The sequence below is a fragment of the Uloborus diversus genome, chromosome 3 (assembly GCF_026930045.1).
Source record: "Uloborus diversus isolate 005 chromosome 3, Udiv.v.3.1, whole genome shotgun sequence".
Classification (NCBI taxonomy): Eukaryota; Metazoa; Arthropoda; class Arachnida; order Araneae; family Uloboridae; genus Uloborus; species Uloborus diversus.
This window is the reverse complement of record NC_072733.1, coordinates 5,330,476-5,356,832: the sequence shown is the minus strand read 5'-3', so window position 1 is coordinate 5,356,832 and position 26,357 is coordinate 5,330,476. Positions and strand designations below refer to the sequence as shown.

The 26,357-nt window shown below is 34.3% G+C and overlaps 1 protein-coding gene across 1 annotated transcript in view; it reads left to right on the top strand.

The window, feature by feature from the left end:
• Window positions 1-26,357, top strand: part of LOC129219328 (rho GTPase-activating protein 7-like) — a 576,074-nt gene that overhangs the window by 74,257 nt on the left and 475,460 nt on the right. The gene's annotated exons all lie outside the window — the stretch shown is intronic.

The following is a 26,357-nucleotide window of genomic DNA, read 5'->3' as shown; positions in this document are numbered from 1 at the left end:
ATCTTTCACTTTTCTCTTCTTTTTTTCCTTACCACCTCGTGTGGAAATGAAAGCAGATATTATTCAACTGTTCAGTAGCTTTTCGAGGAACTTAATTATTAACCCCTGAAAATCACGTTGGTGTGTAACTCCCCTCAGATATTTTTAACGCCTTTATTAACGAATTTCACGCAAGAAAAATCGGATATACGCCTTAAAAGTTTTATCAGGCGTATTTTCACGCTTGTTTTTTTAATTAAAAATTTAGCATCTTGGAAAATGAAGAGGAAAAGCCTATTAGAATTTTTTAAATGTTACTTCTAAACGTTTAACTGCTTTTCTAAAATATTTAAAATCACAAGCATATCTTCTTTCCTTGTCTTCTATTTAACCTTTATAAACATCGAATAGATGAGTATTATGATCTTCCCTGCTTTTGTATATTTCACTTCTTCAAAATGAATTTCTCGCCACTAAAAATTAAAAATGTCAAGGAGTATCTTCGCGTCTTGGGGGAAAAAATGAAAATCCTAGCAATATCTCTGTAACTACCATCTGTTACTTGCTAGGACGTGCACGGGAAGGGGCACACTTGTAGGCCCGGGCCCAAGTCTGAAGAGGGTCCGAGATTACAATGAGGGGTGAAATATATGTAAAGATGTAGGGGTAAACAATATGGCGGGGGGACTCGTAAAAGTCATTTTAGACGGAGCCCAGAATTTCTGTGCACGCCCCTGCCTACTTGTCATGATTAAATTAGAAGATGCCATTACAATAAATATATTCAAGATTAATTTCACTTTTTCTTTATCATATTGAATGAATTGTTTATCATCAAACTGCGTAACAGAGTGAAATTTCGTAACAGCGACTAATACAGCAAAATATCCGTTTCAACGAAATAAATGTTTTGTAGTCCAGTTTTATGCACCGTTACATTGTTTAAATTCCATTTCAACCAGGACTTGGTTGCAACCAAAAGGAGTTCATTGGCCCGATGGCCCCATATCTCATTTTTACACGTAAATACCCTGAATTTTGCCTAAAATATTGCAATTGGCATAGTTCCTATGCAAAGTAAGACTTGATTATAACGAACAAAATCTGCAGTGAGTTTGAAATTTGTTGTAACGGGATTTCACTGTGTACAATATGTTATTTATTCAAGAACAATTACGTAGCATCTAAAACGAAATGAAAAATTTTAATTACTTGCTTTGTGACGCTGAGAGGAACTTTAAATGAAAATATATCTCGAGAAATGATTGCAACGGGAATTGGCTGTGTATCATCTGTTATTTAATAAGGAACAATCACGTAGCATCTAAAACGAAATGACGAATTTTAATTGATTTGTGACGCAGAGAAGAACTTCAGATGAAAATACCTCACCAGAAATGCAATTCCTAAGGGAAAGAACTGTCACGAAAAGAAATATATTTGTAGGGGAAGGAAACCTGCTGTTCGCCTTCTACATGGACAAGGGTATCCTTTCACCATCGTATATCTTCGTGTTTGCTTGTCGACGGTACCCAAAAAATGGTTAACATACCTTTTGGATGTTTACTGGATCCCTATCCGTTTGTTTTGTCAATCTCTTTTAATGATAACCGGGTTATTGTGTGTTATTTTGTGATAAGTATCACACTATTAATTCATATTACGCTGATCATGGAGTTAAAGTGGTTGTTTTGCTATCGGCTAAAGCACCTTCTTTGTAGAAAAAGAAATCATAAGCGGCTTACGATTGAATATATCAACTTTTAATTGGAGAATTAAGGGTATAAATAATAGTTTTTTGGTGACAACATTTGATGGCTTAATCGAGTATGAAAAAAGGATCTTGGTGAGAACATTTTGCTTTTTTTCTTTGAAAACATTTACGTGTTTTCTTCACATGCTAAATTATTATTTTGGTGGTTATTTTTCGTGTTCTATGAAGCCGTCTGCGTTATTTGTTCAATGAGTGAAAGTAGTGAATGTTTGGGTAAATGGAAGCATAATTTGAATGCTTTAACTTCAGATTCTTCCCTTCCTTTAGCATGAATTCTGAGGTAACATTTTTGGGCATTGCCTGCTAGCCTCCTGTGGGAGTGACTTGATTTTTAGCATTAACGAACACAATCCTGTTTTTATTGACCCCGTTGTGTTCACTCTTGTTTGGAGATTAGGAGGAAATTTTGGGAATTTTTCCCGCGATATCTTTTGCGTGTTTTTTCTCATGACTGTACGGAAATTTTTTTAATGCTTTTTTAATAAAAAAATAATAATAATTATAAAGAAGGGTATTTTGTTTAATTGTAAGATTGAAATTTTTGTTGTACATTATTATAATTAAATAGTTGTTAAGGTAAGGGGGAGTGCGAAATCAAAAACAAAATAACTATCATAAAGTACATATTCAATTAAAAAAATAACTATTTTGAATTGCAACTTCCTCGAAAAGAAATTGTAGTGATCCATGTAAGCATATGAATGACCGTTAAAAAGAAACACCTAAAAATTTTCATATCAGATTTGTACTGCAATTTAAAAATGGTTTTATGACTTTGGATTCCCGCCTATCCTTTATAGCGATATGAGTTTGAAAGAAAATATTCTTTACTTTTCTGAACTCAAAATCCAAATGAATCCTAAACTCCGAAGACACTTGACACGAAATATTTCATAGAACGGTCTCGGAGCATAAGCATCTCGCTGATCTTATCAACCTCTTTGAATCATTCTAATATCAATGCAAAGGATCCAATCTCTTTTTCGAGAAAAAAAAACCTCAAGATCAGTGATGTAAAATACTCTGGTATTTATTTTTGAGGGTAAATATCTAGGGTATATACCCGGATATATACCCAAAATGGGTTTTTTTTTTTTCAGTCAACTCTATTCACACTAAATCCCCATATTTGTGTATAATGACATTGCAATATGTATATTGAATGCAATAAACATTTGAACCTTTTTACAAATTTTTAAGTTTATAGTCCCAAAATAATAAATCAGAAAACACAAATGATGTACAACATCATGCATTTTTCATGCAATACTTGATTTAAATATCTACCGTTTTTTAGTAGTAATCTAATTGCAAACTTAAGAAGTAAGAACAGTTGTGGTAAATTCAAAAGGAAAGAATGCTTAATTTGGCTTTTAAATGGGGAAGGAAGAGATTTGATAGTGGAAATCATAATCAATGATAGCAAGAATTAAATCGGGGATTGCGATGCTATTTCAAAAGCCCTTAAAACCGTTGCAGGAACAACCCTGTTCAAAAAATATTAAATTATCAGTTAAAATTGCCAAAAAGCAAATAAAGTAATGGCAAGAAAGATTGCATATCTTAACTTGAAATGTATCTTTCTAAAAGTGATTAATAAAACATATTACACGTTTTCAGGAGAAAACTACAGATTATTTTAAACATTTCAGAGTCAGATTTAGATTTTGAATCGTCATCTGAATTGCACAAGTTATCTATCTTTAAGCTAAGTATGTGTTTACCTATAAATAATCATTAATTTTTTTTTTTTTTTTTTTTTGTCATACGTTTCCAGTTCTTATTCTTTTTGTTTTGTCCCCGCTTTCGTAATGTAGCTGCTTCCAATTATGGGATAGATATTTGAGCTCAGCCACTCAGATTTTTTTTTTTTTTACTTTGTTATTGTAAATCTAATTGAAAATGCTGAAAGTTCTTTTTTCTGCCATAAATGTAACTGATGCATTTAAAATGCTAAGCTGCTTTAACACTTGCTCCTCACAAACTTCCACCGTACTAGTTAATTCATGATATCTTAATTTTCCCACAATCTTATGAAGATTAATCCTGTAATGTCTTCAGCTGAACACTTTTATTTCAAATGCTTCTGGCTTTCATTAACATAAGGTAAACCATCAAGTAGGTTGGATTGTTTCAAACTGTTTCCTTGCGTCATTGGATTTTAAGTCTGCGAAGTGAATTGAACCACCAACATTTTTTTAGACTGCAAATGAGTCGATTTACAATTTATTTTTTATTGATTTCATCACATTTTTTAACAAAAAATAGTATTCACTGTGTGTGTATATATATCAATTTTACGCATTTTATTTCATATTTAGGTAAAATTTTATTATTTACTCACTTTTTACTTTTGTTTCAAAATACCCAGTTTTTGAGTATTTATTCGATTCACATCATTGTTCAAGATCAAAAAAATCTGGGATTCATTCATAAATACGTGTAAATCGTGAAAGTAATGTATTTTTAAACAACACGCTTTATGTGGTTGCATTTCTGCCCATGGCCTACAAATTTTTCGTTTTTCATTTTCTTGCATTTTTCTCATCTATTTTGCTCTAGTTTTACTGTACCAACTTATAAGTTTGGTTTCCTCTGAAAATAAAGCATTTTTTTTAACCATTGGCGTAATTTCTAAGGTTAATATTTTATTGATGCTTGTAAAAAATCCAAAACTCGTTTCTTCAAATATTTTAAAAAAAACTCTTTTTTTTTTAAATTTTTTATAGATACTGCCGTTGACCAACCCATGATATACGTAATAATCTCCGTACTCAATATATCTAAAAAATACTGAAAACGAAAATAGAAGTTGAGAAATGTTTTTTAATATATTCTAAATTTGAAAAAAAATTTCTCAATCTGATATTTGATTGATTGTCGACTGGGTGGCCTAGTGGTTAGGCCACCAAGTCGACAATCAATTTTGATCTCGTACGCCTTTGGTCGTGAGTTCTGAATCCCCGGTCCAAGTGGTCCGTCGGTATATTTTCTTGATGAAAATTTTCAGCGACAATGTAGTATGACTATGCATCATGATAAAGATTCCTTGCCTGTTTGACTCAGGCGCTCTCGGTCAAATTAAATTTTTAAGCAGTTTCGTATTGTGAGAACCCAGGTGCCAACTATCTTGTGGGAAATTGTGCATCGAAATGCTTTGTGCTAGTGACATCCACGCCTTGTATATTTAATACTGATGCCATGTCGGGGGATCGCACTAAATCTACAAGAAGCTCTAGGCCTTTTTCTATACCCCATTGGAAAGAAAAAGAAAAAAAAAATATTTGATTGAGATAGATTTCACTCGAGGCAACAGTTGAAATATATAAGTACTGTACTTACGTTTTTTAAGAAGGGAGCCCGGAAGTAATGGGTATGAAATGCCCAACAGGAAAAAGATAAAAACTTGCTTTTGAAGAGAAGGCATGCGGTTCAGATGAAAAACGAGCTGTTGTTTATTTTTTGCTAATTCGGTTAGGCTGACTGACTTTACCGTGACTGAAATGGCCTGAATCTTATTTCACGCCTGTCACACGATTACTGTGTATGTTTATGAGTAGGATAAGTTTATTTTATTAATGTTTTGTATATGCTTAAACTTATACCATTTAAATATTGTAGTTTTTGTCGCCTATGTTCCATGAAAAAAAAAAAAAATCAAAAATGAGTACATACACAGTTTTAAATTTTCTTGAAAACTTTTGTTTCAAATATAAGTACCCATGCTTTCAAATAGTGTGCTGAATTATTTCATACTCAAAAATGAGTACACAATACTCAGTTTTGAAATTATTACATATTCAAAAATGACACAAATATCTCAGAAATGAGCATGCATGTTGATTTGAGTGTTTGATGAGGTTGAGATGATTTGAATGTTTCAAATTTGAATACCATGTAGTCGGAGCCATGTTGACTCGCGATATGTTCATATTTGAGTACTTTTCGTCATTTTTGAAATTGTTGTTTTTAGAGTGTTATTTCGAAAAGCATGAAACTCGAACTTCAATTTTTCAAGATATTGTGCAGACATTATTTTAGTGTATTATTACGACGTTCAGAGTTCGATGAAAATCGTAAATCTTTGGAGCCACACATTACAAACTATTTCTCCGAGTTAATCGTTTTTAGAGGAAAGTTCGGTTGATATGGCTAGTCCACGCATGATTTTGCTATGAACAACTCAATTTTTTGTTTTAAAAAAGCAGGTTAAGAAAACTAAGAACATTAAAAACTAAAGCCTTGGCAAATTAAAATAATAATAATAATAAAATTCCTCGGCAAGAATTATTCGAAACATTTATTTATTCTGAAATCTCAAGTAAGGAAAACAAAATTCAATATCTTCGAAGAAATAAGGTTACGCCCTAGTAGTGGCCACAGTTAAGCATATTTTATGTCTTTTTTAAACTGTGGGTCTACAATATTAATTCCAATTTTTTAGCTCAATGAACGTATTATAGCCCAACTATTCCTAAATCGTCCCATTTTCTAAAAATGCCAGAATTTCAATTTTTTTTCAATTTTTATCAATTTTTTCCCAAACTTCAAATTTGATCTAATAGTGGCCACTCCAAAATCTGAGATTTTCAGTAGTTTCCATCTGAGATCCTTTCCTTAGAATTCATATTACTCACTTTAAATTCAACTAACTGATGGATAAAATTGATTCAATATGATAGTTACATTAAGTACTAATATATTAATCACATTTTTACTGTACACTAGTGGTACCCGCACGCTTTTGCTCGTAATAGAAAAATTAAAAGATCTTTTGGTTCGACTGTATATTTACAAATACTGTATGGTGAATTTTCTCGCCAATTGGCTTGTACCAATGTTACAATTTCACGTTATGATAATTTCGTATCTCGCCAATTGGCTTGTGCCCATGTTACGGTTCCACGTTATGATAATTTCGTAATTTACTCGTCCATCTTATTATAGTTTTGTTCTTAAAATTGGAATAGAAAAAGAACCATTTCGAATTTTCAAAAAATCGCTTCGAGGTGCACACTCCCATGCTACACACTAATTCTGTGCCAAATTTCATGAAAATTGGCCGAACGGTCTAGGCGCTATGCGCGTCACAGAGATCCTGACAGACAGAGATACTTTCAGCTTTATTATTAGTAAAGATAACGCACTTGATTCCGTGCGAATATAAGCGTATAAGCCTACTGAAGCAGTGGCCACTACTGGTGCCTTTACCTTATATCTTGTTCAGTTTAGAATACTTTAATACAAAAGCAGAATACTTGCAAATGGGCGCCATCCTGTTTTCTTGTCAATTGACAAATTTCTGATCATAATTGGTGACTAAATGCAAATGTCTAAATTCTTCAATTTTTATAAACATTCGAAATGCTAATTTAATATCCTTTTACACGAGAACGAGAAAATATTGAACTTGTACATTTTAAAAACTTCCACTATGTTTAAGTGATAACTACAATTATTAATTGCTGCTTAAATAGAAGAAAAACGTCCAAATGCCAGTGTAGCATTGGACATTTTTTCTTCTTTTTTAGTACGTAAATAATTCTTTAATTTAGTTGCCCCATAAAAATGATCAAGTTTTAATAAATGCAACTATAAACATAGTTTCTAGCTAAAAATAATTTAAAGCTGCTGACAATAGAATATGCAGGGTAAAGTCACCTAATATGGACGGTCCCTCTTAATATGGGGTTCCTATGTTTTTTTTATTTATGCTTCCGACATCTGCAGTGTCGGAAGTAGTTGTCCAAGAGTTTATGCTTCCAGAGGTTTATAGGTGTTAGTTTGTTTCTCAATTCCGATTTTCCGATTTTTATTTATTTATTTTTTTACAGTGCTGAAGTAATTATGTTGCAGTGTTTTTTTATAATACCTTTACAAGTTATTTCTTCTTTTCTGCCGTGGATAGCTAAAGCGAAGTATATGTAAATTTTTCTTTTTTTTTTTTTTTTTTTTTGTTTTGTTTTCTATTTTCTATTTTTTGACATTTTTGTTTCATATTGTACTTCATCTTTATAGTTCACGCTTGCTTACTTGGTTTCTGCTGAAAATAAAAACGTCAAATTCCAACCTTTTCCTACAATTGGTATGGAATCCGAAGCGTGTTTCCTCAAACATCTCAAAAACTCATTTCTGCAGATACTGCCCTTTACTGTCCCGTAATATACAACGTTTAGTCGTTAAGTGTGTGGGTTTCGTGTATGCATTCGATTTCGAACATACTTTTTGCATGTGATTATGAATGAAAATGAAGTTGCAGACGCGATAAGGGACGAAGCAAGTTTTTTTATTCTTCAAAAAAAAAAAAAAAAAAAGGAAGAACAGTGGGCTCGGGATCAAAAATACCTCCAATCAGCTCACGGTGAGCTGAGCTGGTAATCGAAAAAAAAATCATTTAAAGTACATGTACATGATTTATGAGATGCAAACAGTTTGTTTTCTAATGTTATATTTGTGGTCTCCCATACATTCTGTGTTTAAAAAAAAAAAAATTCTAGGATTTTTTGAAAATTAAAAAGTAAAGGGAAAATTTTTGGTGAAATATCTACTCTCTGCCTAATCTTTTATAGCTTATGCAGAAATTCGCGTAAAATTGAAATGAATTGTCAGAGCTCAGCTCCAATGAGCTCTCAAAAAATAATAATAATAAAATAAAAAATAAATAAATAAATAAATAAATAAAAATAAAATAACTAAATAAATAATTATCTCTGCCTTCCATTCCTCTTTTACCTGAATTTCATTTTGTAAAGCAAGCTTTCCGCAAGAAATAGCGACAAAACGTCTCATCTGGCATTCTGCATTGCTACGCAGTTGGAACAAAGCTGCGAATTGTGAAGAAACTTTCGGCTTCCAAAAAAGTTAACTTATCTACCCTCTGCCTTATCTGCTACAGCTATCAGCGAAGTCCTCGGAAGATCAACGGCTGTAGAGGTCTGCCCCCCCCCCCCCCCCCCCGTGCCAAAATGCAGGTCTTCAAATTCTTTTCTTGGCGTGCTTACATATTTTTATCTGTATTTATAAGGCACTCTTTCTGAACCAAAAACGGTAATTTTAAGATTCTATATCGGTATTCCGGATAAAGTGAAATTCATCAAGTCGTGTCGTAATACTTTATTCTTCTGAGTCCAGACTAGAAATGAAAAATGGCAATTTTTAGAAGTTAAGCCAAATTGTAACTATAACGAGTAAACTATCAGTTTCCTCTACAATCTAAGTGCTTGTTAAAATAAATATTTTTCAGAAGTCCCACTGTACATTCAAAAGTATTGGAACACTTTCAAAAATTCACTTTTTTACGATTTTTCGAGAAATGAGAAACTAATTATTTTGTAAGTTTTGTCACATAAAAGGTACGCTCTACATGACATTTTGCAACAGAAATTAAATCGCGCATTCATTTAGGGGACCAGTAGAAAATTGAAAAAACAAAAATAGTTTTTTTGATCATTCTTTGCCATAAATAGCTGAAAATAACCTAAAGAAGCACTTCTCACGCCTCGCATGAAGAAGAAAAGATTAGAATGGGTACGGAAATATAAAACATGGACTGAGAAGGACTATAGGAAAGAGTTTTATTTTCTGGCAAAACACATTTTGTGGTTCAGAGATTCAGATCCAAGTTCGTAAGAAGGAGCAAAGGAGAATCTCTTCGTCCGCACCACATTAATCAAGTACCTAAGTATCCGGCGAAAAAAGACGTTTTGGGGTTGCTTCTGCGTTTCAGGGACATAATTCCTTGTTCCCGTAGAAGTAATGATGAACAGTGCCAGCTACGAATCGATATTGACTCAAAATGTACTTCCAACCATGTCTAAACTTTGGCCGAACGACGATGGCGTTTTTCAACAAGACGGCACGCGATCTCACACATCGAAGCGAAGTGTCAATTTCTACTCTAAAAACAAACTTACTGCACTGAATTGGCCCGGAAGTTCACCGGACTTGAATCCGAATGAAAGTTTGTGGGCTATTGTTAAAAAACGTCTTTATAAGTTTGACAGCACTACGATGGAAAAGCTAATTTTGTCTGTTATTACATCTGTATGGTATAAAGACGTTGAAATTAAAACTATATGCGCCAGTCTAGTACATTCCATGCCAAAACGTGTATGTGATGCTATCACGTCTCGGGGAGATATGTTAATAATTAGTTTCAAATGGGTATTCATGAAAAACTTGGATAAAACGGATTTTTTTGAAAAAAAAAAAAAAAGCATTTCCCAATTAATCGCAACAATATTGTATATAAGAATTATTCTTTGAATTTTCGTAAAAGTATCACCTATACTTCCGAAGATTCAAACATTTCTTCTTAAAATATAAATTTTGTTCGCAGGTTTTTTCTGGCTTATAGCGCGCAGAGTTTTCCCTCAAACCTTGGAAAAACATTCCGAAAACCTGACAGCATACAAGAGAGCTAAATACTAAAATTTGAAATAAAAATATTGAAAATTTGATGAAATATGAAAATTTAAAGCAATTGATTTTTCACTGCGCATTAGCGAAAGATAGCTACTTATAACCTTCTTGCACACCGAAGTAGGTGTGTCAATGCATCAAAAAATTCAGTCTAATATCTTAAAAATTTAGAAAGTTGATGAGCCGAATATAAATTATTCTTGGATTAGCAACGAATCGTAAAGAATAGTTCGCAAGTTTAATACTTGCCTGCAATCGGTAAGTGTGATTCATGTGGGGGGGAGGGGGGAAAAACAGATTATTTGCGAACGATTTCACGATTCGCCGCCTTTCCAAGAGTTATTGAAATCCGGCTTATTACATTGCTGATATCTTACCAAAATTTTAAGATAGTGAACTGGAATTTTATGAGTTGAGGGATCTGCTTGGGTTTTAAATTATGAAGATTATTAATTGCTATCTTTCGTGCATGCGCTGTGAAAAATTAATTGCTTTAAACTTTCATATTTCATCAAATTTCCAATATATATATTTTTTTAATCTTTAGTTTTAGTTGTAAGTTTTTATACTTCTCTTATATGCTGTCAGTTTTTCTGAAAATTTGATAAGGTTTGATAAAGTTGTACTTTCACGAAAACCCATAAATTGATTGTTTTTAGTGTGAAAATTTATTTCTGAAATGTATACCTTATTTCCAGCTATTGACGGTGACGGATGATATATTTTTCTGTTTCTTCAATTTGTTGCTGGTCCCCTAAATGAATGAGAGATTTAATTTTTACCGGAAACAATTGAAGAGAACAATTGGGGGGGGGGGGAGTCTCTTACTTCTCGAGAAATTCTTTAAAATGAGAAATCTTGAAAGCGTCCCAATAACTTTGGTTATATAGTGTTAATCATAACCGTTTGTTTCGTCATAAAACCGAACGACCATTCCCTGATACCAAAATCCTTGAGAAAATATCGAAAGAATGGCGGATTCCTTTTAGTGTGCATTTACTGACCAAAAACAAGATTAACAGAAACCAAGTGAAAACAAAATTTACATTACTTGACTTTTCTGAAGTAGAGATGATTAATTTTTACACATTAAGAATTGCCTTTTCGGTATCTTTCAAGTATTCGTGAATTAAAATACGTTAAACGCACCAGTATTTTGTGTAATATTAGTTTTGAAACACAAGTTTAGAAAGAATAGGTGAACGAAAAAGTTTTTGCTGTCGCATAGCTGAAAGACACCTCTAAATCACCCAAAAATGAAAGGTAAATGTATTATTACTATTAATTTTTGTTCCTGTAGTCAAAAATCATATAGATACAGGGTATTTCAAAAAAATATATACACATTTTGAACTTCAATGAAAAATTTATTTACAGTCCAATGTAAATAAAAACGTAAGTAACAAATGTTAAGACTGTTGAAATTGGTGACTTGCAGCATCAATACAATTCCGAGTACGAGTCACCACTGATTTTGCACATCACACACTGTTCCATAAATTTCGAATTTGTGTCGTACGCTTGTAATCAGGGCCTGATTAAAGCACGGTCCAGCGGGTCCGCGGACCTGGGCACCACAAATTTAGGGGCACCAAAATAGCCTAGCCTAAATGCACTTACTTACTTCCTTTTTTTTTAAAGCTCATTTTACTTTTTCTCAACTTTAAGGGAGAGGAGGCTCAAATTTTTTTAAAAATCAGCTCAAAACCTCATAAAGTTAAAAACATTTCGCATAAAGAAGTCGTTGTCCCTTAGCTTTGGAATTTCAAAATAATTACTCGGATGACATAGATGAACATTTTCCAGAAGAATTAACACACTTTCAAATTTTTGCAAAAGGTAACCCTTCTCCTGGAGAATGTTTTAAAAGGATAAGATCACTAAACATTACACATTTCCGAATGTGGATTCACCCCTGCAGCTTCTTCTTACCTTGCCTATCAGCAGCTGTTCCAGTGAACGTTCCTTTTCATTTTTGAAAAGAATAAAAATCATTTGAGAAGCTGCGTTTCTCATTATAATTTACAGGCATTTTCCTTATTGACAATTGAAAATTCTGTGACATCAAACATAGATTTCAATTATTTGATAGACACATTTTCATCTGTTAAAGCCAGAAAGAAGCTTTTTTAAAGCTTGATGTCAGAATTACTAAGATTTTTTTTGCAGTTTTAAATTATTTGTTAACTCTTTTTCGCCTTAAGAGGCAATTTTAACTGTGATTAGTTTGGTAATTATCAAGTGTTTGGTATTCAAATCCCAGATTTCCTTTCAAATGTAGTAATGTTCCTTTAAAATGTAGTTTCTAGTAATTAGGTTTCTAGTTTGAAACATTGACTTTAAAATTGCGCGGATTTTCTCATGTGTGGGGGGGGGGGGCACCAGCATCTACTCAGGACCTGGGCACCAGTTTGGCTTGATCGGGCCCTGCTTGTAATCGCTAACCTTGAAGGTGATTCTGTATCCAACTCCCTTCTCCACTGTCTTAGAACTTCATTTACTTTCTATAACTTCCAGTACCACTTAATAACCTACTTACGTTTTTCAAAACTCAATCGTACGTCCACCGTGTTGATATTACTATTCGATTATGCTCAGGGGCGGATCTAGAGGGGGGCCATTGGGGTCATGGCCCCTCCCAAAACCTTTAATTGTAGGATTTAAAAAAAAAGAAAATATGAGAAGATAACAAAATACAACACATGTGTTTTACTTTAAAAGAATTTTAGGTCTTGATTGGGAAATAAATAATATCCATCTCCTTGAAACAGAACTATTATATCCAAAATGTTGCTCCATCGTTTCATTATTTCTCGATTCCAACTTTAGACACTTGGGTGATCTCTTAATACTTATACTGTTGTCCTCAGAGTACACCTATTGCTCACGAGACCAAAGAGAGCCTAAATTCGCGATTCTATGGCTTTAATTTCGATTTTTTTCTGGGTAAGAGGCTCCTTTTCCGATGCTCCTTCACAAATGCCACAAAGATAACCAAAGTTGCATTTTCGGACTTCAATTTAGAAAAATTTTCGACTCCAGCCCTTATTCCTTATCTTGATTAAAAGTGGCTTAAATGGCTTATAGTTGGATTTTTACAGCCTCAATGGCAAAATATTTCCAGGAATGGGACCTTCCAAGCACCGTCCCTCACTCTTTAATGTCAGCAAAAATTGCCTAAAGGTGCATTTTTAGATTCGACAGTAGAAGAGCACCCACCCACTTTCCTAATTTCTCAACATTTTACGGCAGAATATTTTGGTTTCTTAACTTCATTTTCAAAAAGTGTTCGGGGTCAGCACCCGAACCCTGGCAGCATCATCAAAAATGCTTTTTTAGGACACTAATTTTCAAAAATTACACGGAAATTTCAGTTTCGAAACATATTTGAGGGAGGTTCCTAAACCCATCCCCCTTACCAAACGTCTCTAAAGATAGCCATAGCCTAAAATTGAATTTTTAAAACTTCATTTTAATAAAACTTTTGTGGAGTTTGTTCAAAAATTTCATATGGTCCCTCCCAAAATGATCGGCTAGATCCGCCACTGATTATGCTGCAGGTGAAGCAGCATCAGGTGAAGAAATAACATTACCCTTGCAGAGCGGGAAATCCTGAAATTTAACTTTGTAGAACAGTGAATAAATTTACTATGGAAGTTCAAAGTGTGTATACATTTTTTTGAAGCATCCTGTATATAACGCAGATACAATGTTCATAATACATTGTTCACATTAGTTTTTTAAAATGTCAATTTGTTAATGTGCCCCGGTGCCCCCTTTGGACTTCGAAAGTCGGAACCCCTGCCTGAAAGTCACAACCCCTGTGGCTTATTGTACCACTTGAAGAACTAGCAGGAATACGTCCCGTCAATGGAACTCGGGAAAGTTTCTTTTGATAATACCGCTTTGTAATATTTTAACTTCACTCTCTACTGTTCAAATTATTTCCCGTACAAAAAAATATTTATATACACAGAATGTTAAAGAACAACGTATTTATTATATACAAAGTGAATTTTGGTATTTAAATTTCTTATATTTTTAAATTTGGTTTGTTACTCTGTGATTGAAATATTAACTTGTATCTGTTCCAGCAACCTAAACGTAAAGCAGTCATATTGCACCTCTCAAGTAAGTCAACAAAGGAATAACGCTCCAGTAGGGAATACGATGAAATATGATGTGACCTCAGAGTCACAGTTGACATCAGAGGGTTAACACGTTGCACGTGTAAAATCTAAATAAATTTGCTGGCTTACTTAATCTTTAGTATCTAATAAGGAGCAAGACTGGTTGTTTTCTCTGGTTGCCAGTGACACGTAAAAGTAAAAATACTGGTCATCACGCCTTTCTAGTAAAGGCTTTTTTTTTTCTTTTCTCTTTTTTTTTTTTCGTGAACCAAAAAAGTATTTAAACAATAAATTAACTTTTAAATTTCTGCTTAATATTATCCGTTTAAATTAAGGTTGATAAAACTAATGGTATTAACGTTAATTGTATAACCGTCAACTATGTGAATAAGAAATAATAATTCATTTGTAGGCGGAGTGTTTTATAACAACTAGTTTCCCCACATTCGTTCATAATTTTACTTATCCATAACTACTTAACAAACAGAAGATTTCCTTAAAATAATATATCCCCCCCCCCTCCACACAAAAAATAAATAAATGAAATAAATAACAGCAAATTTAATAAATTAGGTCTTTTCCACACTGTTTGAGTGTGAGACCACAAACATGCAACAGTAGATGCGGTGCTACTCGTGGTGAAGGCATGTTAACTGTGTTGAAATTTCAATAGATATAGAAGGGGCTTAAGGTAATGAAGGTGGGATTGGAGAAAGCGGCGACCGAGTGACGAATGAAAATGTTTTTAGTCACTACTTTCTTTTTCTTTGTATCCAATTGACAAAATAAAATGTGGTAACCCAGCCATGGGAGGGGGGGGGGTCCACTAACTGTCCCTCCGTGTGGTATAACCTAAAGCTACACGCTAATAGTGGGGTGAGATGTGAAAAAGTGCAATTGACGCAGTGAGAAGCAAAGGATATAAGTGGACGTTTTCAAGTTTTGAGCAAAACGCGTATAAAGATAACGTCCTAGGTTGGCTATCATTGATTTCTTTTTCTAAATCATGCTGTACAGCAGAATTTACCAGGGCTACTAGTACTATCTCTTTCCAAAAGACAGAGGAGAGGTTCCCCTTCCATTTGCACTGGTTATCTCCAAATTTTTAAATTTGCCACTTACATTCCTTTGCTTCTCACTGCCTCAATTGTGGCTTTATCTTGTCTTTGATGATATATTTCTATCCCCCGAGTGAATATTCCACAATAAATTCAATCCGAAAGTTCAAAAGCTGCTTCTAATACCAGACATATTTTCTTGCCTCTGAACACTTCCGACCCACTACTACAACCATTATTATTTTCACCCTATTTTCAAAAAAAAAAAAAAAAAACTCATGCACCCGGAATTGAATCTCGTGTTATGTTATCTGTGAGTCCGAGTTACGCCTCACTAAACGTTCACTGATTTCCGAGTCCAGAGCGTGACATCGTACACAAAAATGCAACCTTTGGACTGACATTTACGTCAGACTCAAGGGCATGGATGTCACGTCCAACGGTACTCGAATGATTATCAGGTGGACGTAATAGTGGTAGCAGCCAGTTGGGCTTTCCCAATTACAAAGCAGACCCGTTAGTTCAACACTGGAGGAGCAAAACACATCATATCGGGGGGGGGGGGCATACCAACATGTAAAATATATTGATTTTTCAAAGCTTTGTGGTGGGTAACGATTCCTTCATGCTCCCTAAATGACGGGCCTGCTTTAATGAGAGTGGTGTCTTTGCTGCATTTTTTTTTTTTTTTCAATTGTTGTTCAAATTCTTTCCTATTTTCCCTTACTCTAAGCATCGTTCCTAAAAACGACGCTGAGAGTTGACTGTTGGATATTTTTTATCATAGTCACCATATCAAGGGTGCCTTGCCTATCCCCTGCCAAGAGTGGTGCACCCCTCGCCTCAAATGCTAACTCGGCCATTGAAGCTTAAGAAAAATTAATTTTCTATTCTTACTGTTTCATCATAAAAATTTGTAATAAAATTGAAAATGAGTGCTGAGCACAGATTAACAGTAAAATATGATCGTTAAGCATGTGATACAGATAATAAGACATTTCATAATATACGTAGTACGTAGCATATAACACCATTCATAGGTATGTAACAGCGAAGACATTGTCATTTGCTTCTTTTTTTTTTTTTTTTTTTTTTACAGTCGATTTTAGTTAGAGATATTTTTGACGCATTTGCAAGTGCACGCATTGAAAGTCGGAATTAGGCCTTAAAAGCTTCAATTGCGTTTTGCCGCTTTGAATTTTGAACAAAGTATAGCATCGTGGAAGGCAGAAAAAAAAAAAAAAAAGAAAGAGAAAAACAATCGTTTTTTTTTTTTTAATTATTCTTTTGAATGCTTTGTTCTTTTTAAAAAAATACAAATGTCAAACGTTCTAAATTTAACAAAACAGTACTTACTTCTTCTTTGTCTGCCATCTTCTATTTCATCCTTAGAAAGTTAAGTTTTTTACTGAATTGGTCACTATTTTGGTCTTTCCTAGTTTCGCGTATATTTCTCATTTCACTCATCTGAAAAATGTTGAGGAGTATTTTCACGCCTTGAAAAAAGAAAAAAAAACTAGCTATATCACTGTTTCCATTATATGTGCATAAATTTCATAAAACGTTCGCAATTACTTAAAATTCAAAAAGCTTTCTTTTTGTATGATAAAGGATTCGATTAGCTTATTCTGAAACGGCGTTGACAAATATTACTACTTTATTTTTGTTTTAAAAAGTATTGTTCGTGGAGATTTATGAAAGACAATTAACCCCTTACATAAGACCCCACGAGCTCTCTCAATAACTCACATGTAAACAAAAGTATTCAAATTATCTTCAAACGCTACCCCTCCTAATTAATATGTACGCAATAAAAGTGATTTTGAAGTGCCAGAATTCAATGAAGATCTGGTCATGCAACCTTCATGCTGCACATAATAGCTCACAAAATAGAAGCTCAGAAAATCGCGTGTTTCTTTCATCTGAGCATAATTATGATTGTTAACGACTCTGGAAGTTATTGTTTTTAATTGCAGCTTTTGCTCTCGAACTCGCCTTCTGAACATCTTGTCATTCATCATCATCATTTCTTTATCTCATCTGTCGTCCGAGTTTCATCATCCTTGTCATTGCTTCAACATCTTTTGTTTGCCCACTTAACCATACGGATTCCGTTTCCTGCTCAGTAATTTTAGTCAAGCAGCGGACACTCTTTTTTTTTTTTTTTTTTAACTGTTAGTGACATCTCAGTTCAGCCTGTCAGAAGTCGATCCTATTTTTTTTTTCTTGTCGTTTGTAGTAGCAACTAGTGTTTCGCATTTTGTTCTCTAGATTTTTTCCGCTGTTAAAGAATGCGTGTGTGTATAATTTTTCCTGTAGGTGGAGAAATGACTGTTGTTCATTCTGAGTTCTTATTTTAAATTAAACTGTGAAGATACAATGGCTGTGGTTCTGGTTATGTATGCTCGCATGACCCCCCCCCCCTCTCGTATGCTACTTGCAGGGCAGCGGAATTTGATTCTGACTTATTTTGGGTAAAAACGTCGGAGATTTGAAAGAAGGCGAACACCCTAATATTTGAGGGGGGGGGGAATCGATTTTGAGATTTTGAGAAATTTAGAGAACTCTCGTGTTTTTTCTAAGTCCGCTTTTTTTTTTCTTTTTTTTTTTAACCGATGAATTATTAAGAAAACTAGAAGAAACTTACTAAACTCAAATGCACTGCTTATAACTGAAATCTACTTTTTCTTTCTTGGTTTTCTCATAACCACGTTTTCAAAGTTTTTATTTACGTCAACAGCTCTAGCAAAAAAAAGTAATAACTCTTAAAGATTTGAAACTTTGCAAAAATGATAATTGAACATAATTACTGTGATATAAACCTCGAAACGTTAATGTACATGCAATATATTGTTTTGAATAATGATCAACTAAACTTAGGGGGGCCCTACTTTACATTTCCTGCAATTTTCAGCTCACTCGCGTACTAAGTCCTTCGTGGTGTTTAATTTTCACAAACAGGAGTGTACTTAAAAAAAAAAAAAAACTATCGAATTTTTTTTTGCAACAAATAAGTAGTGAAATGTGTTATTTATGTCATATTTTATAATCGTATAAAGTTTTAGAAAAGTGCACTGAATATTGAAGAAAAAAATATTTAGGGTGTTCGCCTACCTTAAATGGCGAACAACCATTTTTCTATTTGTCAAAGTTTTTGCCAAAAAATATTTGAAGTTCATTAATGACCCAATCATAAATTACAAAGAATGTATTTTTTAATTTTCATACTGAATTTTATTCACTCAGTCACCGGTCACTGGAGAAACCAGCAGTTGAGCGATGAGCTGTAATAAAATGAGAAGGGAAAAAAAAAAGTTTTTTAGCATAGTAAATCGCAGTATCTTGAATAATATTTCTTTAAGGCTTTCTTTCGGTGAAATGAGGGGGGGGGGGTGTCCTCCTTAATCCTTAATAATTCGTAAAAATACTACAGTAAGACATCATTTTATTTTTCACTGACATCGGCAAAAAATATACAAACAATTCACATTGTTACTGTTTTTCAATACATTGCCTTCGGTCAGATGGTTTTTATTCAATTTGCTCACATGTTCTGCATTGAAAAAGGGAAAACACCTTTTTTGAAAATTTGCGCAATACTCAATCACTTATTTTCATTTTACCACGAAGGCATTTATTTGCTGCTTAGACAAAAATCGATCTGCTAAGCGTTGAGTATTCAAGCGTGAATTACCCGAAATCTCAATTCAAGATGACTAGAAAGATATCAACGCTCTGGAAAACAACAGTGATGGAAAACCAAAACCCATTTGAAACGCATGAGTGCAAAAGGAGAAACTACCGAAGATGAAAACGTCAAGGAAGAACTCGGTAGCAATTTCTTCTGATCTTACCAAAACATTCTTGAGCTTCCCTTCTCTATTTTTCTTCGTTAACCCGTAAAAGATTAGCGGGTAAAAGACAAATTCCGGAGCACCCCCTACTTGATTAGAGATTCTTCACAGCTGCAGGTCAGCTGGTTTGGCACTCCAGGATCGAATGACACAAAGGGCGATTTATGGCATTTTGCACAGCGGCCAACCCCCCTGATTGAAAGCGCCGCCTCTTCACCCGGTGGGTCCTTCTTTTCCAAGCCAAGAGTTGATTCATCCGACATTTTGGTTCCCTAAGCAAACGCATGATACCCAGGGACCGATTTAGACAAGTGCGAGCCCGATCGTACCAAAAAGATCTCAACAATTGGGCAATTCCTTTTAAATAATTTGTTGCACAAAACACACTATAAAGAGCTCTTAGGGCTCTTACCTTGTTTCTGAACATTGATTCCACTTTTGTGAAATGCAATTGAATTTTGAAAGCTTCCAGAAACATTTACATAATATCTTTTGGCTCAGTAACGGATATTTTCTTCTGAAGTACATCCATTCCTGAGAAAAATGATCTTCAAACATTGCTTCTGAAAATTTTTTAAATTTAACAGAACTACACAGTCTTCATGGATGTTTTCCATGCAATGAAACAAGAATCTAATACGTTTGAAGTTTTAGTAGGGTGTTTGGTGCAACAATTGACACCTCTGTTGCCTTGTAATTGCCCAGTTTTTAATCAAAAGTAAAGGTTTTGTTTTTAATTTTTGAAGCTCTCCGAGGCCGTGCCTTTTTGTTTTTAACTACAAGAGGGCCTGGCAACTTCGCGGTTTATAATTTGTTGGTTAACAATAAAGTTCTTAAATACATGCGCACTGTAATTGCACATTTCAGTGAAAAATGACCTTTTGATCAACGTAAGCAAATGTTGGAATTAGTTGCTAGAATTACACAATAAGAACTGTTCATTCTAACATATTTGATATGAAAACAAAATTCTTAGCCTTTACTTAGTCTATATGAAATACACCACCAGCTCAGTCAATTCCAGCCGAGGACTGCAGTTTCGTGCTTATTAGCACTCATCAGCCCGGCATAGGAGTGACTGCGCTGGAGGTGGAAAACCTCTTAAGGAAGCCAAGAGTGCCAAACAAACTGGTAGCTAATACAGAATTAGCACTAACCAGACGAGTGACCGAAGCAATGGTTCGGTTCAACTCGAATATTGAAGGCAAGGCAAAGTATATTCATTAAGTTACACCTTATAGGTGCCTTGCCTTCAATATTCGAGTTGAACCGAACCATTGCTTCGGTCACTCGTCTGGTCAGTGCTAATTCTATTTTAGCTACCAGTTTGTTTGGCACTCTTGGCTTCCTTAAGGGGTTTTTCACCGCCAGCTCAGTAACTCCTATGCTGGGCTGATGAGTGCTGATAAGCACGAAACTGCAGTCCTTGGCTGGAATTGACTGAGCTGGCGGTGTATTTCATATATTTCTGCTTCAGCCCTGGCTATAGGGCTGTAACTTTATGAATATACTTTACTTAGTTTGTTTCGTAGTTTATAATGAGTGAAACTAAACTGCAGATTATTTTTTTCCCATTCTAGTCGAAGACATTAGTTCAATTAATTTTATTAAAGAACAAACGTTTGAAGCCAATTAAATGAATTATCTCAAAGTTGATGAGAAAGTCATAAAATAATGAAAATATTAAGAGAATTCTAAATGTTTGAACAGCTTGATTACAAGTTGTCCAATTTTGGGGTCCTCTTTTAGAGAGGGGATGGCAAGTAGAGTCTCGGGATTCACCTTCCACTATCAATCCCTGGTGATGCCACTGGTATATATGCCAAAATCGCATTAAAGAAAACTGGTTACTAAACTTCAAAAGTGTTGCTTGATTAGTGCTCGACTATTAAGGTCCATTATGGGAAAATATTTCAATAATGCAGATTTAAAACATGGGATTTAAAGAAATAAGTCTTTGCAGGAAACATTTCCCGACAAGCTATTTTTTAATTAAGAAATCAGTTAACTAGCTAGATTTGCTCTAAGGTGCGTTTTACTTAACTTCTTATCAGTTATTTTTACGATGTACCATGTACCAACCAGCGACTATAATAATTTTACTTTCACTTTCGAATGCAATTTAATCCCGTTGCAACGAACTTCAAGATCCTGTACATTTTTTCCTTGTAATGGGAATTTCGTCGTAATAGAATTCAAACAATATAATGGAAATTATTACTGGATTTGAGCATTTATTTCGCTGAAACAAATATTTCGCTGCAATGAAATTCCACTGCGCATGAAACAAGACTGGATCTAAAGTTCTCTTTTAACCAAAATGTCAGGTCGGCCTGTTTTCTCACTCTTTGCAACCCCTCGATCCCTTTTTACTAGCACCAACCCCATGGCTCATTCCTTGCAAAAGAGAATGGTTGGGGATTGGGAGCTAAATTACTCTATTCAGGGGGATTCCTTTTCGCACACTTCTTCACCCTGCAGACCCTTTTACCCTACCATTTATCAAGTGTTTCCGTCAAAAGTAGGTAAGTATTTTTTTTTCTAGCTCATCATTTTAGGGGCCTTGTTCTCCCCCCACCCCCACAGTTGAAGAAATATGGATGAAACTAAGCTGAGACAGTGAAGCACAAGGTTCCTATTTACTTACATCAGTGGGTAGTTAGTTACACCATGCAAAAAAGGGTTTTCTAACAAAAATTTTCTATTTTCAACTGTGAAGCGCGAACTAATTTTTAATTTAATTGTCACAAGACTTGTTCGAACTATGAGTTGTAAATTTCATTAGAATTTTGTAAATTTCCAATTATTTGTCTTGTGAAATAAAAATTATAAGAACTCTCGAGAATACTTCCCAAACACTCAGTGACTTCGAATCGACACTACTTTGCTAATTTGGCAATACAGATACTATGACAATGTCCATGCCGAGGCGGAGTATGAATCATTAATTGAATCGTCAGATTTAAGAAGGGAATAAAGACCAGAAATGTCAAAATTACTTTTCCAACTCTAAATGGTCTCCAAGCGTCGTTCTACATTTGAGTGGTAAAAAAATAAACAAAAACCAGACATAGCAAAAATTTGGCAATCATTGAATGCAAACTCTATCACTTATACAAATTAGTTTGATTTATTTCAAATTATAGTTCGATTTGAGTTTTTGACTTATTCCCTTCTTAAACATTGTCTGCGGCATTATGCAAATGCGCTGACCGCAGGTGACTGTGAGCATAAAACAGCTAAGCTCCGTGAGAATGAGCGGCTTCCTACCTGATGTATCTCAACAGTATTAGGACACTCGTCCGTTACACTGCATGTCGCAGAACTTTTATAAAACCAAGAAGGGTTTTAATTTTATTTACAATGTTATTTTAATTTACTGTACATATGTTAAGTTAAATATAATTGTTAAATATAATAGTTTTATATATGTTAAGTTAAATCATAGTTTTCTTGCCTTTAGTCGTACAATCATTACAAGAGCAAACAAACCTGATGATTCATTTGAACTTTAGAGTTCTCCTGCCCTTAAACACGTTTGGTTCTGTTTCACTCGATTAATTTTGGGTTGCTCAAGAAAAGTAGCACCCATTATTGTCTAAAAATGCTATTTCTTTCCACGGCTTTCGCTCACAACAACTTATTAATACAAAACAAGCTTTCCAGCCTAAGCACAGCCAAAAAACAGACTCATACCTAAATTTGATGCTTCTCCGGTGGTACGTACTCAACTTTCCGACATAATGCCAGGCTTTACAGGTATTAATGAGTAATACAATGAATCTATTTCATTCTTCAAAAATGTAGTGCGTTGCAAAGACTTGTACTTGAAAATTTATAATATAGGGGTAGACTTTATAAAAAGGTCTATATCAAATTAAGAAAAGTAATTGTTTATTCACACAATCGCATATATTTTTTATGAAGTTGCTTAGCATAGTATACTACCAATATGAATGGATGCGAGCAGAGATAACCCCATCGGTAAGGCGCCCGGATCGTCGCTGACAGTGGCGTAGCGAGAAAAAATCCTTGGGGGGTGGGGGTTAATTTTTTCTGAAATTTAAAGTAAAGCTATGCCCTCGAGTTTATACACACACACATATATATATATAATTTTTTGGGGCTCATGGAAGTTCTAACCCCCCTATCCCCCCCCCCCATGGCTACGCCACTGGTCGCTGAAGGGTCGCAGGTTCAATACTGGTCGCTCGAAGATCCATCGTGCGACAAGTTCCTTGCTGCTCGTAAAATTTGCGGTGGTTATAAATTCCGCAAAGATTCCATCCCACCTCTGGGGATGCTGGATCAGGGGTTGCTCGGCTGCTGGTCAGGATCAAATAATAGAGCTCCTTTTGGGTCCCTATCAAACCGGTGAAACCACCCCTGTGAGGAGCACGGAGGACCCTGAAGTGGGAAATTTTAATTAGATATTGGTTTTTGTTCAAAAATAAGCTCGTAATACCCATACTTTCTCTAGATTTCCCCTGCTCTCATAATAAAATTGCTATTTCAGCATTGTAGAAATTTGCGGTTCTGATTCGACAGAGATCGGTGGAAAAAATAGATTAAATTAAGGAAATAATTTTAGTATTAAGTAAGAGAGATAATTTTGAGAGTAAATTCGGTTTCGTATGGTTATAAATTATTAAATGATTTATGTTAAAGAAGTTTTCGCGTGATATAAACTCGTGCACGCTACATCACGTAATATTGAAGATTAAAGAAAGGCACGTTATCGTAAAACAGTTTTCTAAACACGTTTTTCATTTATTTCTTATGGTAATTGAATACTATGACCTTACTACCGATGGCTTTTGTAGATAACGTTTTTGCATTTTACACAGCTGTGCTGTAACCAAGTGTATCTTTATTCCGTAATGTAGTGCAAATTGGATCTCAAGTTTTACGTAATAGGGTAAGTGCTCCAGTAGTCGACCAGTCTCCAGTAGTCGGCCACAAAGACATATAACTGCTTATAAATAGAATATGTATAACTCTAAATCGAATATGATGCATTCCCACATTCCTTTACCTGTCCCCAATTATCATCCAACAACAGTGAAGTTGTTTTATGAAGTAGTAATGAGTCATTTTAATGTAAATGGTGTGCCCATCATCCTAGTTTGCGGTTCTGCTTATTTTTTTTTTCTTAAGAAGACACTTCATTTTTAAATGTTAAGTACCCTTATTTTTTTTCGTTCTGATGTAAATTTGCTTTTACTTATGTTTTAATGGATAGTATAACATTACGTTTCAATTAAAAATTAAACGCCTTCTTCGATTCGATTATTTTTAGAGGAGTGGCCGACCACTGGGTACTGAATTCTTATGCATTTCCAATAGTCGGCCATGGCAGATTGACCACTGGTTCTATACTGTTTTCTTGATCTACCCAGTAGTCAGCTGCGTACCTAATATGGATTTTCTGATATTCATCAAATACTAATTAAAATAAAGTATTGACACAGCGGCAGTTTAGCTGTTTTGAGAAAAAAATCCCTTTCTAAAGTTATTTCTCCTAAAGAAAATGTTTAAACGTTCTGCCGAAACATTTTTTGACAAAAGGGGGAAATTTCGTCATTTTATTGCTTCTAATGTATATTTTAACTTAGAATTCTTGAAACCTGGTGTTGTAAATTTAGTCTATCCATCTTTGCGTTTAGAATAAATGTTTTATTACTTATCATGTCATTACCAAATGGTGATTTATCGTCTTTCTTATCAAACCAGCTTACGTTTATGGTTTGATTTCACCAAGACTAATTATTTCAAATGTTGGTAACACTTTTTATTACTGCTTTTCCAAAATCAAATATTTATTTCCTTGGGTTTTCTTCTCTAGGAAATCAAAATTTATTTCTTGTTTAAAATAATGCTGACTAAGCTTCAAAATTACATTAGGTGGCAACTAATTGCATTTTAGTTTATTCATTGTTTACTAATATTCTTGTTGAAGGATGTATGATTTTCTTCATGACAACCCAAATTTCTGAATTTCAATTTACCTACATACAGGCCCGTCATTTGGGCAATCGAAGGGCGGGGGAGGGGCGATTGACCCCTCTGGATTTTCACAACACAATGCAATTATGCACTTTTACTTGTATTTTGATGTTTTTTTCCTTTTAAATGAACTGAATTCATCCCTTTGCCCTCCCCCCCCCCGCCGAAAAGCTTTGAAAATACAGAAGAGCATACATAGTTCATCTTACTGCAGTTCGTTCACAACGAAGTATACCATTGTTTTCTATGATACATTTTGTTTTAGACGTGACCTTGATTGCTAATCCTTTTAAGTAAAAGGATTTTGACTTTTATTGTTTTTAGGTGAAATTATTTCCAAAACTACAATTTTAATTTTGTGTTCCGTATGTTGAAGTTTCGTTCTAATGAACGTAGACTAGTCAAATGTCAATCATATCGATCAATAATTCGCTCTTTATCGGTCATGAATTCTATCAACTCTTTCGTTCAGTCTTAATGTTAACATAAACAGTTAACAATGAAACCTTTTTGTGACGGGGAGGGGCGAGTCCCAAATTCTCTTCTTTTTAAAATAAAATTTATCAGAAACTTTCTTTTTCTTCCCATCTTCACAAACTTCAGAGGAAGGTGACACTAAGGTACCATTATATTTCATCAACTTTTAAATTTAGAATTAAAATAAATAAATAAATGAAAGATGTTGAGTGGTTTTTTGATGCTAACTAGTTTGTGAGGGAACTTTGGCTGTTAGTGATGCTTAAAGGGATGAAATAACATTCACGAAATCAATATTTAGTAGCCAAATAACGAAGCTGATTCTTCCTTCCAAAAAAATTCGTGTTGTGGGCGAATATATCCCGTTAGCTCTAAAATTCGTTTCTCGTGAAAAATTTGCGTTATAGCCATTTCGCGTAGGTCAAATCGCGTTGTAGCGGGAGTGGACTGTATTCCAAATGAATCTATGCCCCAGCATGGAAGCGGCTTTAAGAGAATCTTCGAAAATAGTTCATTTTTCCTTTCCATTTAATACTTCAAGTGCACCATTTCGATGGAAGTTATTCAGTCATCAACTTTTTTCTTCTTACCTGTTTTTTCCCTTATAATTTAATTGATAAAATACAGATGAAAGAAAAGTCTTAATGAATGCATTCCT